Consider the following 15,760-nt stretch of genomic DNA (forward strand, 5'->3'; position numbering starts at 1 on the left):
CCTCTCTTTTTGAGTTTTTTGAGTTTGTTCATCTCAGTGACGTTTCATTTCCCACCTAGGGTCCTGGCACACGGGTGTTTTCTGTAGCACAGATTTGGGGCGGCGACATGTAGCAACTGTGGCATGAGTGCAGGGCCTGACCTTCCTGTGGTACCGCCCTTGGTTGATCTGTGTGCCGGTGGCCATCAGGATCGGTTTCTCCACGTGTTTGCTGCCTCTTCTCCAAGTGCTTTCCCTGCTTTCTCCTGGTCCCCTTCTGCCCTTGAGGTGGGCTTGGGCCAAGGGTGCGGAGGAGCAGTTTCTGGTAGACCTAGGTAACGTCCTTGCACGTGTGACCCGACCTCCAATCTAGAGGACTCCAGTCTGGCTCCTTCAGGAAGCTCTCCACTGGCTCTGTGCACCCCCTTAACCGTCCGGAACAAAGAACAGGCAGCTGAGGTTGTGGGTACAAAGGGCTTCCCCGGGAGGGAAGGAAAATTTGTTCTTCCAGATCTGTGACTGCCGTTGATCCATCCTGGCGGTACCCCAGAATCTCTGGAGTTTCTTGTTTCAATCAGACGCATGCCCCAGGACTGCCATAGGGCAATGGAATTCGAGTCTCTGGGGCCTGGGCGGAGGCTGGTGGACCTCCAAGGCCATGGGCAGGAAGCACTCCTGGGAGCATCTGGGAAGATGCCCCTGAATCAGCTTCTGAACCAGGAATTCCGTGTGACAATGACAGTGTTGGGTGGGCTCCAGGCACAGGTCCCTTCCTGACAGTCCCAGGACTGGCTTGGTGTTCGGCACACCCTAGGCACTCAGGAAACCGTGTACCGATGAGGAAATGAGGGATTCCCCGGTCTTGACACAGACAGGAGACCGCCCAGTCCGGTAGGGAGGCCTTTGGACCCATATCACAGAATCTTTTGAGAGCCCGTGAGACGGAGCCGCCTTGCCCTGCTTCCTTCCCCAAACTCAGTTGTCCAGATTTGTTTGAGAGGAGGAGACTGACGCTCCCCCACCAACCACGAAGCGATGAAAAGATCTATAGCTTACATAATGAGGCTTTCCAGGGAGAGCAGGGTGGCTCTTAGGCCAATTCTAAAAGGGCTTGAGGGCAAGGGGCGGAGACTGGGTTGGTGTGTTTATGGTGGTGAGGGGAGGGCCTGGGGTAAGGGCACCTGACAGATCCCAGGGGACCTTCTGTGATCCTGCCTTCCCCTGGATCAGAGTCTGATGTAGTAAGGAGGGTTCCAGCCAGAGTGGGGTGGGGGTGGGGGCTTCCTGTTGGAAGGTGAACCTGCTGGCCGAGTTGGGGATATGAATGAGTCTGTGAAGGAAGGGACACGGGGGTGAGGGGGCGATTATGGTAGCAAAGAGCCCATCAGAAGCAAGCATCCCTTGGGACAGTCTGAGGCCCAGATCCTAACGTCCAGGTGGCTGGGCAGGTCAGCCGGATCAAACCATCCCCTCCTTCCCTAATTACCCCCCGCCCCAGCCACTGTTGCCTCAGACTGCAATGTCCCGTTTCCCTCCTCCTGTCGACGTGCCCTGAAATTCTGCCTTTAAGCCCCCCTGAGGTGTCAGGCAGCCCTTCCTGCTTCAGCAGGCTTTGTGTTCCACCCAGCCTTCTCCTTTATTGACTAGGCATCGCGTGCTCCCGTTAGGGACAGCAAGCTCCATGGGAGAGGCCTTGGGCCTCAAGGGGGTCATGGCCAGGTGGGAGCCACAGCCGTGTGTTCCTCTCTCACAGTCCCCTGTGCATAGAAACCTGGGGTTCTGGCCATTTGGGCAAATGTCTTACCTGGTTCCTGAGCCGGATGATCCCTGCTTGGGGTCGGGGAGGAGAAAGGAAGGGCCTCTGGCTTCTCTCTACTCCCAGGACCAAGCAATGCCCTGGTGGGTGGTGTCGCAAGTGGTAAAGGTCTGTGGGTTGAGCTGGAGCCCGTGGTGATGGCAGGAGGCCTAGAGTCCCATGCACTGGGACCCGGACCCCAGCTCAGTGGCTGGCAGTTATGTCCTGCTGGGCACACCTGTTTCCCCAGGTAAGAAAAGACAAGAGGTTTATCCCTGGGAGCCCTGCTCTGTCCGAGGGTCCGTCCACACTATAGTGCCTGCCGCTCCATGAAGGGGCATCCATTCTCTTGAGAAGGAGTCTCCATAGGAGTGACCTGGCAGCCCCCGCCCCCCCCCCATGAGTGCCTAGAGGGCAGGAATGAGATCACAGTCCCTTCTCAGTGCTGGGCTCCCTGATAGGTGCCCAACCATCATCTGCATGGATGCCAGGGGTCAATCCCATGGGCTCAGAGAATTGAAGGTGGTCAGGTCCTGTGCTGCTGCTGTTGTTGTTGCTCTTTTTTTAATTAAGCTCTTGGCCCAATGTAGGGCGTGAACTCATGACCCTGAGATCAAGAGTCACCTGCTCTACTGATGGCCAGCCAAGAACCTCTGCTCTGGTTGGTTGGTTCTCTTTTGTTTTTTCAGATTTTGTTTTTTAAGAGAGAGAGAGGGAGCCCATATGCACACGTGAGTAAGGAGAGAGGCAGAGGGAGAGGATGTGAAGCAGACCCGCGCTGGTCCTCTCCATCTCAGGACCCTGAGAACAAGGCCTGAGTCAAAATCAAGAGTCCCACGCTGAACCGACTGAGCCACCCAGGTGCCCCCTGCTCTGCACTTTTTAAAGAAAAATCCAAGGGGTGGTGGTGGTGGCTGGCTGGCATGGTCAGTAGAGCACCTGAGAGATTACTTGAACTGGGTTCGTTGCTGAGCGTGTGTGAACGATTAGGCCAAGTTTGTTAAAACCGGACTTGTTTTCAAGTGCTTGAAATACGTCCAGTGGCCCTCCCTGATGAAAAGGGCGGGTTGTTTCAGAGAGAAAAATTACGCTTCAGGAGCACACCTTTGTGGATGGTAAATTCTCGATCCGGTTGTGTTTGAATATTTGTTGCTCCCCTAAGCCAGACCCCTTGAGGTGAACGTCGGAGACAGGAAGGCGATAGCTCGTGCGGACAGACCGAAAGCTCGTGCTTTCCGTGCTGTCGGGGATAGTCACGGGATCCCGTGGGCCCGTGATGACGTAACCAGCTGGAGAATGGGATCGAGTCCCCAACAACGGCATAACTCAGCGAGCAGCTCGACCCATTCTGTGTGGCTGGGATGACAGAATCGTTCCCTAAAAGGCGGCGCGTACCCGACTCTGTAGGGGTGACGGTGGGCTTGTGGAGATCATGGCCGGTTTGGATGGTGCCCTTGGGGATGCCCTCGTCCCTTGGCAAGTCTCCTCCCGCTTGCCCGTGGTTCCTTATAATTAGGGCACCGTTAGGGCCGGACCTCAGACATAAAGGGCTCCTCGACAGTTTCACCCCTCCTAGCCCTGTTGTTCCTAGAAGCCCCGCCTGCCGAGGTCCAGTTGCTTGCAAGCCAAGGCGTCAGCCAGGCGCGCAACAGCCCTCCCGGTAGAACGGAGCCTCGAAGCTCCCCACGGGACAGTCCCTGACTGTGATGACTTCACATTAGGTCCCGAGTGTCTCAGAGACCAAAGGCCACCAATGGACGCTGGGAGGCATACTTACGACGTACCGGCTTACGCGTATAGCTGTGCCTGAGCTGATTCTTGAGACCCATCAGACTTTCGGCCCAGCTTCCCTTAGGCCCGGACCCGATCACCGAGCTTCTGGAGAGCACAGCTGTTCAGAGGTCTTCCGGCCGACCAGGTTTAAAAGATGCCCCTGTCGAAGGCAGCGATGACGGTTGGTTTACCCGTTTCCTGTCTACACGGGAAGCAGTTCCATGAGAAGCTGGGTGCGTGTGCCACAGTGCTCACTGGTGCTTGGCAATTGCCCAGCCTTGCAAGTTCGTACGTATACTGACTCCGAATATGCTTCCCTGGTCCTACGTGCCCTGGGAGCAGTTTGGAAGGAAAGGGGATTGTTATCAAGCCCTAAGTCCCCAATCAAAAAGCCGTGGCCCAAGATGATCACGCTCCTTGACCGACTGGGCCGCCCAGGTGCCTCCTTGAAATTATAACTCTTCTCAAGGCTGTACACCTGCCTAAGGAAGGAGCTGAAATTCGCCCCAAAGGGCATCAAGGGATAGGACCTTAGAATCTGAGGGAGACAGCCCACGGGACCGTGGGGCGAAGCGGGCAGCACAGAACAGACAGAGGCGGAGTCTTTTATCCATCTTCACTCCAGCGGAGTCCCTGCGTGCAGCCCGTTCAGACCAAGGAATGCGCAGGCCTGGCTTGTTAATAATGAAGGAGGACGCCTTTCTTCCCCAGAATAACCGATGGGAGGTAATACAGGATTCAGACCAGGCTACTGATTTGGGTAGAAGAGGCCACGGAGGTGACAAAAACTCTTTAAGAAAAACTGTCTGTAGATCTGGACTCCCTCGGTGTCTGCAGAGGGACCACGGACTTCCTTTTAGGATGCAGATTCAAAAGCTGGTCCTCCAGAATGGAGCAGGCCTTGATACTTGGGCTGCAGTTTAAAGGAGCCCGGCATCAGACGACTGCCTCCTCACAGGACCCGATGGCTAGACTAGAGTCTAGCTCGTGTCCGAGGCTTCCCCCAGGCTGGACAGGCCACGGTGCCGTGGGTTTTGGCCAGCATGCAAACCATCATCAACCCAGGCAACCTTCCCAGCTAGAAACAGTGCTGGACACGTTCTGCGTCTCATCGGTATGACCGCCGAACACCCGTTCTCGTTCCCTCTTTGGCACCGGACGATGTCGTTGGGCACACGGAAGCTCTTAAGAAGTACACGGTGAAGGCCCTAACTGATTACCCCACCCGGCATTTCTCTGTTAAAAAACCAACACAGCAGAAATGCTTAAAACAGGTTTACAAGCTCTGCGCAGTGGCAGTATCGTAGCCAATGAGGTTTGTCCGAGGCGCGATTATTGCTAATAGAAAACAGGTGTACCAAGTAGCATGACGTTAGGTGTTTGAGCTGACGTGTGCTGCGCAGAACGACAAAACGCCGTGTAGACGTTCCGGGCTATCGCAGGATGTGTGTGGGTGCCTGACGTGAGTACTCCCGTAGGCGCTTTCAACAATCCCTCTCTTTCCTCTAGTGATTGGTTAAATTCCTGGACTGGCAAAGGATTTTTGTCAACTACGAGAGGACTCTTGTTCGAGCTGCTTTTTCTTCCGGTTACACTAATCTCGTTTGGCTGTTTTCTCCCATCTCTCTCCAGCTGGCGTCGAGGCCCCTTCACTGCCGGAACTTCGAGCCGGCGGAGGAGCCTTCCCCCTTCGGGAGATCCCCACACGCAGTCTCCCTTGGATTCAGCTGCCTCTGCCTTTTGTAACTCCCGTTCCCTGTATGAGCCCGGACTGAGCAACGCTGAGCCAGAGGTAGGGACGTCTCTATGCCCCCGTCCAGCAGGAAGAAGTCCCGGAAGATGAGACCTTCCGCCCTCAGAACCGTAAAGATTTATGCGTCTAAACTGTTCACGGGGGGAGTGATGTGGGAAACAAAGGCAGAAGAAGAATTATTAAAGTCCCCTACTACCTATATAGCCCGTTGGCAAGTCCCTGAAACAGGCAGAGTGACATTCCCCTAGGGACTCACTGGCCTCGATGTTAATCGATGTTAATCTGCCCTTTTGGTAAGGGCAGAAGGCAACCCCCGCCTGAAGCCCTCCCCACACCCACCAGGATCCTGTAAGTCTACTTTAGCCCATAAAGAGCCCTTTATTTCTAAACCCCGCAAGGTTCGCGTTGGCAGTCATCCCCCAAGCATATGGCCCACCGATGTACATCGGAAGGGTCTCACACCGAGGGTTTTGCTAGACGGTAATAGGTAATGACAACAACAGCTCGGCCCCCTCGAGGCCCTGGAAACCTGGCTTCCAAAATTCCTTGGAGACTTAACGCTCTCCCTGACCCCCTCCCAACTTGGAAATATGTTAACGGGGACCGCTCCCCGGGACCCGCTGGGGCTCTTTCTGCCCAGGGGCCCTGTCCCCGTGCTTTAATAAAACCACCCTTTGGCACGGAATACGTCTCAAGACCTCTTTCTGGCCGCAGGCTTGGAACCCTAACGTTCTCTCCCCCATCAAGCCTATACCCAGGACTCGGCAGTCAGATGAGGTCAGGGGGTGGGTGCTCAGGGCAGAAACCTTTCAACGTAGCTGTACGTTGGAGAGGATGTTGAAAAAGAAGAGAGGAGAGATGCTGCCAAGAAAAACCTCACAGAGATGTTCGCGTCTTTCCCGCTAGGGGATTTCTCCTAGGAAACGGGGCTGAAGGAGCTCGGGGACTACGGGTACCGGCGTGCATTTCCGTTCGGAGGCGGGAGGGCAGGAAACCAGGAAACGGCGCGCGTATGGGCGGGACATGCAAATTAGAAATGACTGTTTCTCCCCGGGACCGATGGGAGCAAAACAGTAAAGAGGGTGAAAGCCCGAAACAGGTTAATGATCTGACAAAGCATGTATGCCTAACGAGCTGTGAGGATGGCGTACTGTCAAGTTCAAGGGAAGAAGGTGCGAGTTCGTTTGAGGGTGACTTTTCTCACCGTGATCAGAAAGATGTGCGAGAGGCAGGGTGCCGGCGCGCTCAGGGGTGCCTGTTATCGCTTCTCGGCCTTTTGGCTAAGATCAAGTGTAGTATCTGTTCTTATCAGTTTAATATCTGATACGTCCTCTATCCGAGGACAATATATTAAATGGATTTTTGGAGCAGGGAGATGGAATAGGAGCTTGCTCCGTCCACTCCACGCATCGACCTGGTATTGCAGTACTTCCAGGAACGGTGCACCCCCTCGGGGGAATATCTTGGTGTTCAAAATCAGAGTTTCGTGGTGATTTCGTTCTCTCTTCTTTGAGAGGGATCTCCGTCCTGCGCTGCTTTTGGCGCGCTTGCGTGGGCGGGGCTGCGTCTCGCGGCAGCGGTTTGCAACAAAGCTGCTGCTCCTTCACCCGCTTCCTGGACTTTAAGAACGTGAGCCGACTGGAAGGCGGCAAAGGCTCAACTCCCTGACGAACCCAGGCGCCCAAGTCTTCTTGAGGTTTCGAGGTGTACTTTGTGCTATGTGGGCTTTTCCGAAAAAGTGGACGCTAGGGTTTTTGCCAAAAATGCACAGAAACAGCCAACCACATTTGCTCTCAGCAAGGGAGGTGTGATTCAGGAAGCGCCAGTGACACGCTTTTACCCTGGGAAAAAAAAATCACTGGACCTCCGTGTTCCTCCTTTTCCAGCCCAAATACGGTTGGCTGGGGAGGGGGAGGTAAGGAAAAAGAGAGGTTTGAAAAAGAACTTTCATATGCTAAAGAGGACCTATACTAGATAGCTAAGGCCTTGCCATTTTCAAGGTAAGGTTGTTTTTCCCCTCAAGCAAGGCGTTAACATTAAGAGCGTTGGGAGCTTCCTGGAAGGAGGTCGCGCCCGTCACACCCAGGCGGTGGGGGTGGGGGGTGGGGGGGGGTGGGGGGGTGGGGGGGATAGTGCCCGGTGCCCGGTGATAGTGCCCGGTGCCCGGTGTCCTCTGCTTTCGGCTCAGGTTATGATCTCAGGGTCCTGGGTTCAAGCAGCACATCGGCGGGGAGCCTGCTTCCCCCACCCCCCCACCGCCTCTTGGTCTACTGATCTTTCTGTCAAATAATTGAGGGGGGAAAAAAAAAAGGTGGTAAGTGTCCCAACAGGATTGCCAAGGTGGTTCGTCTTTTATAGAAAGGGAACCATAATCCTTTTAACATCTCTAATGATATTAGTGATAACACTTTCAATGGCTTACCTCCTTTATGATCTGGTAGTTCTTTGTTGGTCGGAGGTGATTAACATAAAAAGACACTCATCCCACACACCTAGGGCAGGGAGGTTCATTCAGTTTGTTCCCTTATCTCTCGTTTCCCCAGGCCTCCACATTTTTAGAGATTTCTGTGACCCGATCACATGGCCCCTATCTGTGTCTCCCTACCTAGTCCTACCTGTCCTTAATTAATTCCATCATGTCCTTTAATGTCTTTCACCCAGTTTCCCCATCCTCCCAAACCCTTCCCTTTAACCCATTTCATTCTTTCAAGGATCCCAAAGAGAAAAAGTGTTACTTATGGTATTTTCCATTTGAAGAAACTGGGGCTGCCATGCGCCCAATTTCAGCTTCCTTCCTCTTCTTTCTCCCTTACTCTTGGCTGGTGGTTTTACAACTTGGTGAGTCCTTTAATCCCATCCACACAGTAATAAAGTACGTCAAACTATCCTTGTTCAACACACGAGAAAACAGCTTCAAAAAAAGAGTCAAGGGACGCCTGGGTGGCGCAGTTGGTTGGACGACTGCCTTCGGCTCAGGGCGTGATCCTGGAGTCCCGGGATCGAGTCCCACATCGGGCTCCCAGCTCCATGGGGAGTCTGCTTCGCTCTCTGACCTTCTCCTCGCTCATGCTCTCTCTCATTGTCTCTCTCAAATAAATAAATAAAATCTTTAAAAAAAAAAAAAAAAGAGTCAAACCTCAGTAGACTTCAAGTCAGGTTTAGCAAAGACAGGAACAGAAAGGCAGGCCCAGGACCCTGCCAGTTGGTTTTTCCACCAATCACTAGAAAAAGATAAAAACAAAAAAAAACAAAAACCAAAAAAACCTGCCTCCATGTTTAATTATTCTGGTTGTTAAGAAACAGGAGACTCTATTTCGACTAGCTAAACCAAGAATGAACGTTGCGCCTACAATATGCCAAAAAAAGAGAGCTACAGAACCTACAGAAGTTGGGGGGCATGAGCTACAGAAACCATAGTGCAAAAGCTGAAGAATACTGCACCCAAAAGCAAGCTCTGTCATTGGAAACCACGCATTTTAACCCCCGAAGGGGTGCACCGTTCCTGGAAGTACTGCAATACCAGGTCGATGCGTGGAGTGGACGGAGCAAGCTCCTATTCCATCTCCCTGCTCCAAAAATCCATTTAATATATTGTCCTCGGATAGAGGACGTATCAGATATTAAACTGATAAGAACAGATACTACACTTGATCTTAGCCAAAAGGCCGAGAAGCGATACCGCACACTCGTCCCTCGCTGTCACCGCCAAGTCGCCATCCATATTGCACTCACGGCGAGCCGCACCGCGCCCAGCCCACGCCCCGTTTCCCTCCCCTCCTCGACAGCGCTATGGCGGTCATCGCTCAGGACGCCGGGCCGCACACATGTCCATTCTCTACACCTGAACACAGCAATGGTGCTTCTGTCGTCGCTTTGTCGCTCGCGCCGATCGCCATTTCTAATTTGAATGCCCCGCCCCTGCCGCGCACGGAGGCGTGGCCGCGCCGGAGAGGAACCCCGGTGCAAGCAGAGCTCCTCTTCGCTGGAAAGCGCTTGCTGGCGTGAGGGGAAGACCCAGAGAAGTGGGGATGTGTCCGGGGAGGACCGGGGCTGGGGCAGAGTGGTCCGAGTTTCCGGGAAACTCGTCGGGGCATCACCTTAGGACCCTGCTGCGGGATTGCTGGGAGTCCCGCAATGGGCTCTCTGCTCAGCAGGGAGCCTGCTTCCTCCTCTCTCTCTCTCTGCCTGCCTCTCTGCCTACTTGTGATTTCTCTGTAAAATAAATAAAATCTTTAAAAAAATATATTATATCATGGGATACCTGCCTACAGAAAGGGATTAGCAAGCAAACAGGGAGGACTCTAGTGGTGGCTTGTCAAAGATCAGTTGCTATTCTGCAAGTTTTTCTATCTATGAGAACATACTGAAGATGAGTACTTTGAATACCATCCTTGGGGTTTTGCTATTTTGCTTCCTAACTTCCATTCTTGGCCTTCATTGGGGTCTACGAACAAGTACATAAGTGATAAGTACCTGGCAGCCGAGGCCCATTGGCCACAATAATGACAAAATTCTACAAAAAACTTGTAGGCGGGGAGAGGGGAGGGTGGGGTCTTCTAGGCTTAGGAAATTCTTTTTTTTTTTTTTTTTTAAAGATTTTATTTATTTATTTGACAGAGATCACAAGTAGGCAGAGAGGCAGGCAGAGAGAGAGGAGGAAGCAGGCTCCCTGCTGAGCAGAGAGCCCGATGCGGGACTCGATCCCAGGACCCTGAGATCATGACCTGAGCCGAAGGCAGCGGCTTAACCCACTGAGCCACCCAGGCGCCCTAGGAAATTCTTTTTTTGTTTTGTTTTTGTTTTTTTAAAGATTTTATTTATTTATTTGAGAGAGAGTGAGAGAGAACATGAGCGAGGAGAAGGTCAGAGAGAGAAGCAGACTCCCCGTGGAGCTGGGAGTCCGATGCGGGACTCGATCCCAGGACTCCAGGATCATGACCCGAGCCGAAGGCAGTCGTCCAACCAACTGAGCCACCCAGGCGTCCCTAGGCTTAGGAAATTCTTTAACTATGACCCTAAGTTTAGCCTTTGACTAAGGAGTAACAGATGCTAAGGAGAACCTTCATTTCATTTCATTTTTATTTATTTATTTTTATTTATTTGAGAGAGAGATGCAGGCACACAACTGGAGTGTGGGGCCGGGTCAGAGAGAGAGGATCTCAGGCAGAAATCCCACTGAGGGCAGAGCCAAGGTGAACCCTGAGATCATGACCTGAGACTAACCAACTGAGCCACCCAGAAACTCTAAGAAGTATCACTTTATTTATTTACTTATTTGACAGAAAGAGACCACCAGTAGACCAAGGGGGGGGGGGAGCAGGCTCCCCGCTGATGTGTAGCTTGATCATAAACTGAGCGGAAAGCAGAGGCTTAACCCACTGGGCCACCCAGGCACCCTGACCCTTCTCACTTTTGAGGGCTTCTTCTGTATCTTCACTTAATAAACCTCTATCCCTTTACCCTCTTTTGCTAAGGTCCCCTCCCCCCGCCTACAAGGGTGAATCGAGGAGGCCAAGGTACACAGTGGGTCCCACCGGGTACTTGGAGCCAACGATCTCAGCCCGTCTGCGGGAAGGACTCCTGTGTCACTCTGGGCAACACTTCATCTCCTCGTGTGCTGGACACACAAGCATCACATCCTCTTGGTGCCCTTTCTAGGCCCTGCGCTCTCGGCTTCCCAGGCCCAGCCAGCCTCTTCCACGAAGCCCATGGTCTCGGGCACGTTGCTTCACCTGTCTGCCTCAACTGCCCCATGCGTAGGCAAACTTGGCAAGTTTGAGATGAAGAAAGCAGTGAGCCCAGGTGTGAGCCCAGTCAAGGAACGTTTGTCTTTTATCGTGTCCCTTGCTCCATCTAACCCTAACCCAGAACCCATATTCTCGACAACTGACACCAAGGTCACCTCATTAGCTACGTCTGCGTTCCCTAAATCCCATCAAGGAGGTCTGAAGGCGACCACTTCTCCACTGGGGAAACTGAGGCTCAGGAGGTTAGGGAGTGTGCCCAAGGACCCTGCGGATGGGGCAGGGTGGTCACCCTAGCAGGGCCCAGTCCCGGGGCCCCGCCTTGTCTCTGGAGCCCTTCCCAGGCGGCTTCTCCGCTGGTTCCCAGCCGCGGGGACCCAGCCAGCCCGCAGCAGGGTCCTAAGGTGATGCCCCGACGAGTTTCCCGGAAACTCGGACCACTCTGCCCCAGCCCCGGTCCTCCCCGGACACATCCCCACTTCTCTGGGTCTTCCCCTCACGCCAGCAAGCGCTTTCCAGCGAAGAGGAGCTCTGCTTGCACCGGGGTTCCTCTCCGGCGCGGCCACGCCTCCGTGCGCGGCAGGGGCGGGGCATTCAAATTAGAAATGGCGATCGGCGCGAGCGACAAAGCGACGACAGAAGCACCATTGCTGTGTTCAGGTGTAGAGAATGGACATGTGTGCGGCCCGGCGTCCTGAGCGATGACCGCCATAGCGCTGTCGAGGAGGGGAGGGAAACGGGGCGTGGGCTGGGCGCGGTGCGGCTCGCCGTGAGTGCAATATGGATGGCGACTTGGCGGTGACAGCGAGGGACGAGTGTGCGGTATCGCTTCTCGGCCTTTTGGCTAAGATCAAGTGTAGTATCTGTTCTTATCAGTTTAATATCTGATACGTCCTCTATCCGAGGACAATATATTAAATGGATTTTTGGAGCAGGGAGATGGAATAGGAGCTTGCTCCGTCCACTCCACGCATCGACCTGGTATTGCAGTACTTCCAGGAACGGTGCACCCCTTCGGGGGTTAAAATGCGTGGTTTCCAATGACAGAGCTTGCTTTTGGGTGCAGTATTCTTCAGCTTTTGCACTATGGTTTCTGTAGCTCATGCCCCCCAACTTCTGTAGGTTCTGTAGCTCTCTTTTTTTGGCATATTGTAGGCGCAACGTTCATTCTTGGTTTAGCTAGTCGAAATAGAGTCTCCTGTTTCTTAACAACCAGAATAATTAAACATGGAGGCAGGTTTTTTTGGTTTTTGTTTTTTTTTTGTTTTTATCTTTTTCTAGTGATTGGTGGAAAAAACCAACTGGCAGGGTCCTGGGCCTGCCTTTCTGTTCCTGTCTTTGCTAAACCTGACTTGAAGTCTACTGAGGTTTGACTCTTTTTTTTTTTTTTTAAAGATTTTATTTATTTATTTGAGAGAGACAATGAGAGAGAGCATGAGCGAGGAGAAGGTCAGAGAGCGAAGCAGACTCCCCATGGAGCTGGGAGCCCGATGTGGGACTCGATCCCGGGACTCCAGGATCACGCCCTGAGCCGAAGGCAGTCGTCCAACCAACTGCGCCACCCAGGCGTCCCTTGACTCTTTTTTTGAAGCTGTTTTCTCGTGTGTTGAACAAGGATAGTTTGACGTACTTTATTACTGTGTGGATGGGATTAAAGGACTCACCAAGTTGTAAAACCACCAGCCAAGAGTAAGGGAGAAAGAAGAGGAAGGAAGCTGAAATTGGGCGCATGGCAGCCCCAGTTTCTTCAAATGGAAAATACCATAAGTAACACTTTTTCTCTTTGGGATCCTTGAAAGAATGAAATGGGTTAAAGGGAAGGGTTTGGGAGGATGGGGAAACTGGGTGAAAGACATTAAAGGACATGATGGAATTAATTAAGGACAGGTAGGACTAGGTAGGGAGACACAGATAGGGGCCATGTGATCGGGTCACAGAAATCTCTAAAAATGTGGAGGCCTGGGGAAACGAGAGATAAGGGAACAAACTGAATGAACCTCCCTGCCCTAGGTGTGTGGGATGAGTGTCTTTTTATGTTAATCACCTCCGACCAACAAAGAACTACCAGATCATAAAGGAGGTAAGCCATTGAAAGTGTTATCACTAATATCATTAGAGATGTTAAAAGGATTATGGTTCCCTTTCTATAAAAGACGAACCACCTTGGCAATCCTGTTGGGACACTTACCACCTTTTTTTTTTCCCCCCTCAATTATTTGACAGAAAGATCAGTAGACCAAGAGGCGGTGGGGGGGTGGGGGAAGCAGGCTCCCCGCCGATGTGCTGCTTGAACCCAGGACCCTGAGATCATAACCTGAGCCGAAAGCAGAGGACACCGGGCACCGGGCACTATCACCGGGCACCGGGCACTATCCCCCCCACCCCCCCACCCCCCCCACCCCCACCCCCACCGCCTGGGTGTGACGGGCGCGACCTCCTTCCAGGAAGCTCCCAACGCTCTTAATGTTAACGCCTTGCTTGAGGGGAAAAACAACCTTACCTTGAAAATGGCAAGGCCTTAGCTATCTAGTATAGGTCCTCTTTAGCATATGAAAGTTCTTTTTCAAACCTCTCTTTTTCCTTACCTCCCCCTCCCCAGCCAACCGTATTTGGGCTGGAAAAGGAGGAACACGGAGGTCCAGTGATTTTTTTTTCCCAGGGTAAAAGCGTGTCACTGGCGCTTCCTGAATCACACCTCCCTTGCTGAGAGCAAATGTGGTTGGCTGTTTCTGTGCATTTTTGGCAAAAACCCTAGCGTCCACTTTTTCGGAAAAGCCCACATAGCACAAAGTACACCTCGAAACCTCAAGAAGACTTGGGCGCCTGGGTTCGTCAGGGAGTTGAGCCTTTGCCGCCTTCCAGTCGGCTCACGTTCTTAAAGTCCAGGAAGCGGGTGAAGGGAGCAGCAGCTTTGTTGCAAACCGCTGCCGCGAGACGCAGCCCCGCCCACGCAAGCGCGCCAAAAGCAGCGCAGGACGGAGATCCCTCTCAAAGAAGAGAGAACGAAATCACCACGAAACTCTGATTTTGAACACCAAGATATTCCCCCGAGGGGGTGCACCGTTCCTGGAAGTACTGCAATACCAGGTCGATGCGTGGAGTGGACGGAGCAAGCTCCTATTCCATCTCCCTGCTCCAAAAATCCATTTAATATATTGTCCTCGGATAGAGGACGTATCAGATATTAAACTGATAAGAACAGATACTACACTTGATCTTAGCCAAAAGGCCGAGAAGCGATAACAGGCACCCCTGAGCGCGCCGGCACCCTGCCTCTCGCACATCTTTCTGATCACGGTGAGAAAAGTCACCCTCAAACGAACTCGCACCTTCTTCCCTTGAACTTGACAGTACGCCATCCTCACAGCTCGTTAGGCATACATGCTTTGTCAGATCATTAACCTGTTTCGGGCTTTCACCCTCTTTACTGTTTTGCTCCCATCGGTCCCGGGGAGAAACAGTCATTTCTAATTTGCATGTCCCGCCCATACGCGCGCCGTTTCCTGGTTTCCTGCCCTCCCGCCTCCGAACGGAAATGCACGCCGGTACCCGTAGTCCCCGAGCTCCTTCAGCCCCGTTTCCTAGGAGAAATCCCCTAGCGGGAAAGACGCGAACATCTCTGTGAGGTTTTTCTTGGCAGCATCTCTCCTCTCTTCTTTTTCAACATCCTCTCCAACGTACAGCTACGTTGAAAGGTTTCTGCCCTGAGCACCCACCCCCTGACCTCATCTGACTGCCGAGTCCTGGGTATAGGCGTGATGGGGGAGAGAACGTTAGGGTTCCAAGCCTGCGGCCAGAAAGAGGTCTTGAGACGTATTCCGTGCCAAAGGGTGGTTTTATTAAAGCACGGGGACAGGGCCCCTGGGCAGAAAGAGCCCCAGCGGGTCCCGGGGAGCGGTCCCCGTTAACATATTTCCAAGTTGGGAGGGGGTCAGGGAGAGCGTTAAGTCTCCAAGGAATTTTGGAAGCCAGGTTTCCAGGGCCTCGAGGGGGCCGAGCTGTTGTTGTCATTACCTATTACCGTCTAGCAAAACCCTCGGTGTGAGACCCTTCCGATGTACATCGGTGGGCCATATGCTTGGGGGATGACTGCCAACGCGAACCTTGCGGGGTTTAGAAATAAAGGGCTCTTTATGGGCTAAAGTAGACTTACAGGATCCTGGTGGGTGTGGGGAGGGCTTCAGGCGGGGGTTGCCTTCTGCCCTTACCAAAAGGGCAGATTAACATCGATTAACATCGAGGCCAGTGAGTCCCTAGGGGAATGTCACTCTGCCTGTTTCAGGGACTTGCCAACGGGCTATATAGGTAGTAGGGGACTTTAATAATTCTTCTTCTGCCTTTGTTTCCCACATCACTCCCCCCGTGAACAGTTTAGACGCATAAATCTTTACGGTTCTGAGGGCGGAAGGTCTCATCTTCCGGGACTTCTTCCTGCTGGACGGGGGCATAGAGACGTCCCTACCTCTGGCTCAGCGTTGCTCAGTCCGGGCTCATACAGGGAACGGGAGTTACAAAAGGCAGAGGCAGCTGAATCCAAGGGAGACTGCGTGTGGGGATCTCCCGAAGGGGGAAGGCTCCTCCGCCGGCTCGAAGTTCCGGCAGTGAAGGGGCCTCGACGCCAGCTGGAGAGAGATGGGAGAAAACAGCCAAACGAGATTAGTGTAACCGGAAGAAAAAGCAGCTCGAACAAGAGTCCTCTCGTAGTTGACAAAAATC

The 15,760-nt window shown here is 53.0% G+C and overlaps 4 non-coding genes and 1 pseudogene across 4 annotated transcripts; 3 read left to right on the forward strand and 2 right to left on the reverse strand.

The window, feature by feature from the left end:
* Positions 1-4,828: 4,828 nt before the first annotated feature.
* LOC122908004 lies at positions 4,829-4,913 on the forward strand (annotated as a pseudogene).
* Positions 4,914-6,560: 1,647 nt separating this feature from the next.
* On the forward strand, positions 6,561-6,751 carry LOC122907925. Its single transcript, XR_006384793.1, has one exon. It is a non-coding gene; the product is annotated as a U2 spliceosomal RNA (small nuclear RNA).
* A 2,035-nt stretch (positions 6,752-8,786) lies between these two features.
* On the reverse strand, positions 8,787-8,977 carry LOC122907920. Its single transcript, XR_006384789.1, has one exon. It is a non-coding gene; the product is annotated as a U2 spliceosomal RNA (small nuclear RNA).
* A 2,891-nt stretch (positions 8,978-11,868) lies between these two features.
* Positions 11,869-12,059, forward strand: LOC122907921. The gene has a single exon (XR_006384790.1). It is a non-coding gene; the product is annotated as a U2 spliceosomal RNA (small nuclear RNA).
* A 2,035-nt stretch (positions 12,060-14,094) lies between these two features.
* LOC122907926 lies at positions 14,095-14,285 on the reverse strand. Its single transcript, XR_006384794.1, has one exon. It is a non-coding gene; the product is annotated as a U2 spliceosomal RNA (small nuclear RNA).
* Between the last annotated feature and the right edge of the window lie 1,475 nt (positions 14,286-15,760).

Source organism: Neovison vison, chromosome 5, assembly GCF_020171115.1.
Source record: "Neovison vison isolate M4711 chromosome 5, ASM_NN_V1, whole genome shotgun sequence".
NCBI lineage: Eukaryota > Metazoa > Chordata > Mammalia > Carnivora > Mustelidae > Neogale > Neogale vison.